At 37.1% G+C, this 9623-nt stretch overlaps 1 protein-coding gene and 1 pseudogene across 3 annotated transcripts in view; both read left to right on the top strand.

The window, feature by feature from the left end:
• LOC110311457 overlaps positions 1–731 on the top strand; it is a 3167-nt pseudogene extending 2436 nt beyond the window's left edge.
• Positions 1–9623, top strand: part of Sntg1 (syntrophin gamma 1) — an 835208-nt gene that overhangs the window by 175587 nt on the left and 649998 nt on the right. The window lies entirely within an intron of this gene.

The following is a 9623-nucleotide window of genomic DNA, read 5'->3' as shown; positions in this document are numbered from 1 at the left end:
GAGCCTGGTGCAACGAGTGGAAACGGTTTCCCTTGGTGAGCACCCTTGCGACCGAGGAGAGCAAGTCACTCTCTTCCTCTTCAATGACTGCCTCGAGATAGCAAGAAAGCGGNACAAGGTTATTGGCACTTTTAGAAGTCCTCACAACCGCACCCGGCCCCCAGCTTCTCTGAAGCACATTCATCTCATGTCTCTTTCTCAGATTAAGAAGGTGCTGGACATCTGAGAGACAGAAGATTGTCACAATGCCTTTGCCTTGCTTGTAAGGCCACCAATAGAACAGGCCAATGTACTGCTCAGCTTCCAGATGACGTCAAAGGAGCTTCCAAAGGAGACTGGCTGAAGATGCTGTGTCGACATGTAGCCAACACCATTTGTAAGGCAGATGCTGAGAATCTTATGTATGTGGCTGATCCNGAATCTTTTGAAGTAAATACAAAAGATATGGATAGTACATTGAGTCGAGCATCTAGAGCAATAAAAAAGACTTCAAAAAGGTTACAAGGGCATTCTCTTTTTCCAAAACTCCCAAAAGAGCCCTGTGGATGGCTCTTTCATCATCCCATAGCTCAGAGGGAAGGAGTCCTCCGAGCAGTGGCAAACTTGCTGTGAGCCGTCTGTCCAGCACATCATCCTTAGCAGGTATTCCATCTCCCTTCCTTGTCAGCCTCCCTTCTTTCTTTGAACAGAGAAGTCATACATTAAGTCGATTTATAACTCACTTGATATGAAACTTAAGTCCCGTGGGACCTTATGCTTCAACAAGATGCTGACTTACGTGGTACTTTGAATTAGCACTTGGTAAAGTTGTAGAGAAGATTAGTAACACTAACCAACGCTGTTTTATTTTCTTGAAATACATTTTTCAAGATGGTCCCTGTAAAAAAATATTGATTTTTGATGTAATTTATCTTTATTTGAATCTCACATCTGAAGACCAGCGACTTAAGTTATTCCTGATAATCAGTAGCTTTGTAACCCTGATACAGTAAACAATTGATGGGTGCAAAATACTATTGTGTGTTTGTATAGTATCTTGAATTTTTGAAAGTACATATTTGTGTATCTCAATTTGTGCAGAGACTGAACAGCAATGCAACACTTGCTGAATAAAACCCTCTGATTAAATTCTAGAGGCTTGTTCAGTTGGATTGTTTGNTGTACTTAACTGCNCTTTTGCAGTTTATTTTCTTTTAAAATAAGAGATCTAACACATGAATTTTTAAAGATACACCATTACTAACCATACAATTACGATCGTTTGGAATTTTCTTTTGCAAATTGAGATAAGAAGAGAAAGATTACAAAACATTGTATATGTTGCAAAGATAAGATATTAGTATGTACTTTATAATTGTTTCAGAGACTTTTATTTTTATTTTATTTTCTTATTCTAGACACTAGCAAATCTTGATTTAGTTTTGACTACTGTATTTAATTTATTTCAAAGGATAAGACCATGGGAAAACTGTGTTAAGAATTGCTTCTGTTCTTTGTACAGTTCTGAAGTTGTCTTCAGTTTTGCTAATCGCCTGTGAAAAGCATAGATACAATGTGTGGTGAATTTTTTATTGTGGTCATATCATTAAAATAAGATTGGAAATTCATTGTCAAAAAAAAAAAGAACAATTCTAAATTTCTGTCTCACGTGCTTCCTTGTATTGAGATTTTCTGGGCTTTAAATCTTCTGAAATAGATAAATTTACAAAACTGATGCTGAAATATTTTTCTACCCTCTCCCCTACTCTGATATACCAGTTTGATTACTTCCTAGCTCTTAGAGTTTTGGAAGTCTTAACTACATTTGAGTTTCTACTATAGTATACTTATTTTGTCTAACACATATCAAAATGTCATCACATAAAGTCAGGTTCTATTGTATCCTGTCAGAGGAAGATAATTTCTTCAAATTCTTTTTCATCTACTTTATCAGTGGATATGGTCTCTTTAGGCTTATGAGAATATGTGACAAAAATTTCTGATGGGCTACTTTAAGCTACTATCCTATTGTTGTAAAACTGATGGTAAGTCTTCTGCAAAACATGGGCATATTCTCCTTTATGCCCTTCATTAATATTTTTTCAGTCTTCTCTGATTCAGGAGTTGTTTAGGACATTTTCATTCTACTACCTTTGTTCTTTACTTCAGTATAGATTGGAGATCCTCTAGTGCAGTGGTTCTTAAACTTCCTAATGCTGCAACCCTTTAATGCAGTTCTTTTTTTTTTTTTTGGTTTTTCGAGACAGGGTTTCTCTGTGTAGCCCTGGCTGTCCTGGAACTCACTTTGTAGACCAGGCTGGCCTCGAACTCAGAAATCCGCCTGCCTCTGCCTCCCGAGTGCTGGGATTAAAGGCGTGCGCCACCACGCCCGGCTAATGCAGTTCTTTATGTTGTGGCAACTCTCAACAATAAAGTTATCTTCATTACTACTTTATAATTGTAATTTTGCTGCTGTTATGAATCCTAATATAAATATCTGATATGCAGGATAGTCTTAGGTGACTGCTATGTAATTGTCATTTAACCCAAAGTTGTTAGAGTCAAAAGGTTGAAAACCACTGTTCTTGATTTTTGGGACATCCCCTACATTTTCTAATATAGGATGTTTCATGATTAAATGTCTATAATCTGAATCATAGCTTAGTAGTTGCTTCTTAGAAGACTCAGAGAAAAACAGACCAATGAGAACCTCTGTGAAATATAGTGCCATTATGATGATTACATAAATGCAAAAATGAGATAGAAAATATATAAAACAAAATCTTACTGTACTGGGAGAAACCATTACATAATCCCATGAAAATACGATCCTTCTCATTGCATATATTATCTAAAAAGGAAAATGTACATTATATACTGCTGGAAGATAAGTTTGAATAGCAGAAACTATTCTTTTTTTAAATATTTATTTATGTATTTATGTATTTATTTATTTATTTATTTATTTATTTATTTATTTATTTATTTATTTAGTTTTTCGAGACAGGGTTTCTCTGTATAGCTCTGGCTGTCCTGGAACTCATTTTGTAGACCAGGCTGGCCTCGAACTCAGAAATTCGCCTGCCTCTGCCTCCCGAGTGCTGGGATTAAAGGCGTGTGCCACCATGCCCAGCCAGAAACTATTCTTATGCTTATGCATATACTATTACAGACATATGAAACAATGTGCTTGGTTTTTAGTACCATGATTGGAAGAAAATCTAAAACTAAAAGATTTTAAAACTACTGTTACTTTTAGTAATTATAAGATTTTAATATGAAAAAAAACAACATAAATTATTAGGAAATCTCAGCTAAGCTTCAGGAAGATGTAGCAAAAGTCATTTTGCTAATATAGAATTGAGACTTCTCAAATTAACCTGTGAAACACATAATTCTTTGGTTTTAGGATATTCAAAGTCCTACAACATCATTATTTTGCAATACTGAAGGGTATTCACTAATAAGTTACATCCTTAATACTAAAGGTAAAAGTGTATGACTGAGTCACCACTGGCCAAATCCCAGGTGTCCATGCTATACAGTGAGCTGGCTACAACAGTGTTAGAGCTTCTACCTTGGAGTATCTTTCACTCAGATAAGATCCTTCATTTAGAGTAAGGTGAACCCAGAAAAGGAGGTTCATTCAGCAGTTCATTATGAAATGAATTCAGTTGAAGATTACTCTTCTATTTGCGTACAAAGCTCTGGAGATATTTTGGCATGAAATAATATGTGTTAAAATATCTGCAAAATGTTTACCATTAAGAAAACATGTCAATGCTGCTCATTTTCGATGAGAAATTTATTTTAATGAAATCTTGGGCTGCCTATATTTTGTAGACATTTTGGGTTTTATCTGAAGATAGAGAAAGCTATATACACATAGGCATTGAAAGATTAAAACCCATTGTAGAAAGGTCAAAAGGCTAAAAGATTGTTACTTCAAAATTGAGATTACTGCAGCAAGCTCACTCATATATGTTTTGCAGCTATCAGACTATAATTGTAAGGCTCCTGGCAGTCTACCTACACTCTCAGTTAGAAAAAGATTAAAGAGGAAAATTTGATAGTAAAATAATGCAATGTTTTGAGTGTTCAAATGAAGGGTATGGGAATAGCAAGAACCTTATTAAGCCTCAAAAGTATGGGTGAATTTTTAACTCAGCTGTACATTTTAGGAAGGTTATTGTAAATAGTACTATGTGACTTGAATATATGTTGTTCTGAGGCTTGCTGACGTGTTCCCATCTGGCTGAGTTTGAGACAAAGAATCGTGTTCTTTTCTGCGGGTCTGGTTCTTAGAAGCCATTTTTAACAGAATGAACTTGTCAGCATATGAAAAAAGAGGATATGACCCTTTCTTCCTATAGCAACAGGGCAATTTGTATCCACAATGAGGATATTTGTAAAAAAGAAAGATTTATTTTTATTTGTTTTGTTTTGCTGGATGATTGCTATTAAATAAGAAAAAAGAATGAAAGAAAATTCTCCTAGTAAAGATTTAGTTTACATTGGTTGCTTTTCTGGATCATACCTTTGTGTGTTAATGTTTTTAACTGGACTAGTTTTATAATTTTCCAAAAGAGCATGAGCATATCACAAGCACTTGCACTGGTTGTTAAAATATATGTGTATGATATTTAGAAATGTGAAAGCTAATATAAGCTTGTAAATTGCTATCTTAAAATCACTACTCAACTCCAAGCAATAACCCTGTGGATAACAGATATTTTATAGTCAACAGAGCCTTAGTCAGCTAAGTTGTCAAATGTAGGGATTTCAGTGTAATGTATTTCATCATTTTAGTATTTGCACTGAAGTACGTTTCATTATACTGTCTTTCCATGGCCAGACAACTAGTAATTTCCAGAACCAAAGTAAGGCATTCACATTTCCATCCATGTCACTATCTGTCTCCATCAGCAATGTTTCTTGACAATACATTAAAAAGGAACGAATAAGTAATTATAAAGAATTATCAGCAAAAAGTTTCAATTATTATAGTTAACTTTGTCACTTTGAAAATCCAGGATTACTATGGAAAACACAATCGAGGTAAACTTTTCAGAGAACAAGACCTAAATGATTCTACCTTGAAGGAAAAGTAAAACAGAATTTGGGCAAGTTCATAATATATTTTCTATAATCTTACTAAAATTTAATTGTATTTTTAGAAAATGGGAAGTTATCTCTTTTTCTTCACAACATTAACCACTGAGGAAGATTATAAAATTTGCATAGCAAAGTACAGAGATGTGATACCATATTGGTAAGCAGAGTAGACAACATATGTTTTGAAATGAGTATTTGTTGCTATTTTAGTTTAGCTCCAAAGATTTATTTATTTATTTATTTATTTATTTATTTATTTATTTATTTATTTATTTATTTTTATTGGGTGTTTTCTTTATATATATTGCAAATATTATCCCATTTCCTCATTTCCCCTCTGAAAACCCCACTGTCCCACCCCTACTCTCCTTGCTCACTAACCCACCCACTCCTGCTTCCCTGTCCTGGCATTCCCAGACACTGGGGCATAGAGCCTTTACAAGACCAAGGGCCTTTCCTCTCACTGATGTCCCAAAAGGCCATCCTCCACTACACATGCAGCTGGAGACATGGGTCCCTCCATGTGTACCCTTTGGTTGCTGGTTTAGTTCCCAGGAGCTTTGGGGGTACTAGTTGGTCCATATTATTGTTCCTCCTATGGGACTGCAAACCCCTTCAGCTCTTTGTGTCTTTTCTCTAGATCTTCCATTGGGGGCCCTGTGCTCAATACAATGGATGGCTGTGAGCATCCACTTCTGTATTTACCAGGCACTGGCAGAGCCTCTCAGGAGACAGCTATATCAGTCTCTTCTCAGCGAGCACTTGTTGGCATACACAATAATGTCTGGGTTTGGTAACTGTATGTGGGATGGATCCTCAGGTGGGACAGTCACAGGATGGCCTTTCCTTCCGTTTTTGCTTCAAATGTTATCTCTGTAACTCCTTCCATGGGTATTTTGATCCCCTTTTGACTAAGGACTGAAGTATCCAGACTATGATCTTCCTTCTTCTTGAGCTTCATGTGGTCTGTGAATTGTATCTTGGGTATTCCAAACTTCTAGACTAATATCCACTTATCAGTGAGTGCATATCATGTGTGTTCATTTGTGATTGGGTTATCTCATTCAGGATGATAGTTTCTAGTTCCATCCATTTACCTAAGAACTTCATGAATTCATCATTTTTAATAGCTGAGTAGTACTCCATTGTGTAAATGTACCACATTTTCTGGATCCATTTCTCTGTTGAGGGACATCTGGGTTCTTTCCAGCTTCTGGCTATTATAAATAAGGCTGCTATGAACATAGTGGAGCATGTGTCCTTATTACAAGTTGGAGCATCTTCTGGGTCTATGCCCAGGAGTGGTATAGCTGGGTCTTCAGGTAGTACTATGTCCAATTTTCTGAAGAACCACCAAACTGATTTCCAGATGGGTTGTACCAGCTTGCAATTCTACCAGCAATGGAGTGTTCCTCTTTTTTCACATCCTCTCTAGCGTCTGCTGTCGGCTGAGATTTTCCTTTTTCCTTTTTCTTTTTTCTTTTGGTGTTTCCGTTTTAATTTATTATAATTATTAGACATTTTTTTCATTTGCATTTCAAATGCTATCCTGAAAGTACCCTATTACCTCCCCCCACCTGCCCTGTTCCCCAACCCACCCACTCCCGCTTGATGGTGCTGGCATTCTCCTGTACTGGAGCATATGATCTTCGCAAAATCAAGGGCCTTTTCTCCCATTGATGGCCAACTAGGCCATCTTCTGCTACATATGCAACTAGAGACACAGTTCTGGGGTGGGGGGTACTGGTTAGTTCATATTGTTGATCCTCCTATAGGGTTGCTGACCCCTTTAGCTCCTTGGGTATTTTCTCTAGCTCCTTCTTTATGGGCCCTGGGTTCCATCCAATAGATGACTGTGAGCATCCACTTCTGTATTTTCCAAGCACTGGCATAGCCTCACAAGAGATAGCTATATCAGGGTCCTGTCAGCAAAATATTGCTGGCATATGCAATAGTGTCTGGGTTTGGTGGTTGTATATGGGATGGATCCCCGGGTGGGTCAGTCTCTGGATGGTCTTTTCTTCTGACGAAGCTCTGAACTTTGTCTTTGTAACTCTTTCCATGGCTATTTTGTTCCCCATTCTAAGATGGAACGAAGTATCCACCCCTTGGTCTTCCTTCTTCTTGAGTTTCATGTGTTTTGCAAATTGTATCTTGGGTAGTCTAAGTTTCTGGGCTAATATCCACTTATCCGTGAGTGCATATCATGTGTGTTCTTTTGTGATTGGGTTATCTCACTCAGGATGATATCCTCCAGATACATTCATTTGCCTAAGAATTTCATAAATTCATTGTTTTTAATTACTAAGTAGTACTCCATTGTGTAAATGTATCACATTTTCTGTATCCATTTTTCTGTTGAGGGACATCTGGGTTCTTTCCAGCTTCTGGCGCTTATAAATAAGGCAGTTATGAACATAGTGGAGCATGTGTCCTTTTTAGAAGTTGGAACATCTTCTGGGTATATGCCCAGGAGAGTTATTGCTGGGTCCATTCTGACTGGTGTGAGGTGGAATCTCAGGGTTGGTTTGATTTACATTTCTCTGATGACTAAGGATGTTGAACATTTCTTTATGTGCTTCTCAGCCATAAAATATTCCTTGATTGAGAATTCTTTGTTTAGATCTGTACCCCATTTTTAATAGGGTTATTTGATTTTCTGAAGTCTAACTTTTGAGTCCTTTGTGTACATTTGGTATTAGTCCTCTAATCGGATGTAGGGTTGGTAAAGATCTTTTCCCAATCTGATGTTTGCCATTTTGTCCTATTGACAGTGTCCTTTGCCTTACAGAAGCTTTGCAATTTTATGAGGTCCCCTTTGTCAATTCTTGATTATGGTCTACATAAGCTATTTGTGTTCTGTTCAGGAAATTTTCCCCTGTGCCTATGTGCTTGAGGCTCTTCCCCACTTTCTTTTCTATTAGTTTCAGTGTATTGATATTTTGTGTTGGTCCTTGATCCATTTGTACTTGAGCTTTCTACAAGGAGATAAGAATGGATCAATTTGCATTCTTCTACATGCTAACTGCTGGTTGAACAGCACCAATTGTTGAAAATGCTGTCTTTTGTCTACTGGATAGTTTTAGTTCCTTTGTCAAAGATCAAGTGACCAAAGGTGTGTGGGTTCATTTCTGGGTCTTCAATTCTATTCCACTGATCCACCTGCCTGTCACACTGTACTGGTACCATGCAGTTTTTATCACTATTGCTCTGCAGTACAGCTTGAAGTCAGGGATAGTGATTCCACCAAAGGTTCTTTTATTGTTGAGAATAGTTTTTGCTATCCTGGGTTTTTTGTTACTCCAGATTAATTTGGAAATTGCCCTCTCTAACTCTATGAAGAATTGAATTGTAATTTTTATGGGGATTGCATTGAATCTGTAGATTGCTTTTGGCAAGATGGCCATTTTTACTATATTAATCCTGCCAATCCATGGGCATGGGAGATTTTGTTTTTAATACATTTGGCTTGTTTTCAGATTAGTACAAGAGGAAGGTTTCGAGATGATACACAATGACTTCCACTCCAGGACCTTTGACCACATTCAGACCAGCCATCCTGGACACAAATGAACACACTGCTCAAGCATTTATGTGTAATGATGGAAGTAATAATAGTAGTGTTGTTATGTAATATAGTCAAATGAAAGTCACTTTGCATCACATAGTTCTTACTAGAGTAAAATACTGATGCAAAGTTCAACACCAATTACATTGAAGAGCATTTAAATTTTGATATAGTTCACATTCAAGAATTACTCTCCAGTAATGCCTATAGTTTTAGACAGATTTTTCTCTTTGGAAACTTAAAAACATAACAATTTGTTTTTGACAGTGTGTTGAGAAAAGTTTCCTAACCACACTTTTCCTTGTGGAAATTTTAGTTGTTAAGCCTTACAGAACTCAATTTTTAAGAGAAGAGAGGTATTAGTAGCGTGTCAATTTTTATATATTTGCTATAATATAAAGAACACTAGGTAAATTCTAAATGAGGACTGGGAAATTTATTTTTTTATTTTTTTTATTATTTTTTTATTACGTATTTTCCTCAATTACATTTCCAATGCTATCCCAAAAGTCCCCATACCTCCACCCACTTCCCTACCAACCCATTCCCATTCTTTTGGCCTTGGCATTCCCCTGTATTGGGGCATATAAAGTTTGCAAGTCCAATGGCCCTCTCTTTCCAGTGATGGCCGACTAGGCCCTCTTTAGATACATATGCAGCTAGAGACAAGAGCTCTGGGGTACTGGTTAGTTCATCATGTTGTTCCCCCTATAGGGTTGCAGATCCCTTTAACTCCTTGAGTACTTTCTCTAGTTTCTCCATTGGGAGCCCTGTGATCCATCCAATAGATGACTGTGAGCATCCACTGCTGTGTTTGCTAGGCCCCGGCATAGTCTCACAAGAGACCACTATATCTGGGTCTTTTCAGCAAAATCTTGCTAGTGTATGCAATGGTGTCAGCGTTTGGAAGCTGATTATGGGATGGATCCCTGGATATGGCAGTCTCTAGATGGTCCATCCT

The sequence above is a fragment of the Mus caroli genome, chromosome 1 (assembly GCF_900094665.2).
Source record: "Mus caroli chromosome 1, CAROLI_EIJ_v1.1, whole genome shotgun sequence".
Classification (NCBI taxonomy): Eukaryota; Metazoa; Chordata; class Mammalia; order Rodentia; family Muridae; genus Mus; species Mus caroli.
The sequence above is the reverse complement of the archived record's forward strand: the minus strand, read 5'-3'. Positions and strand labels throughout refer to the sequence as shown.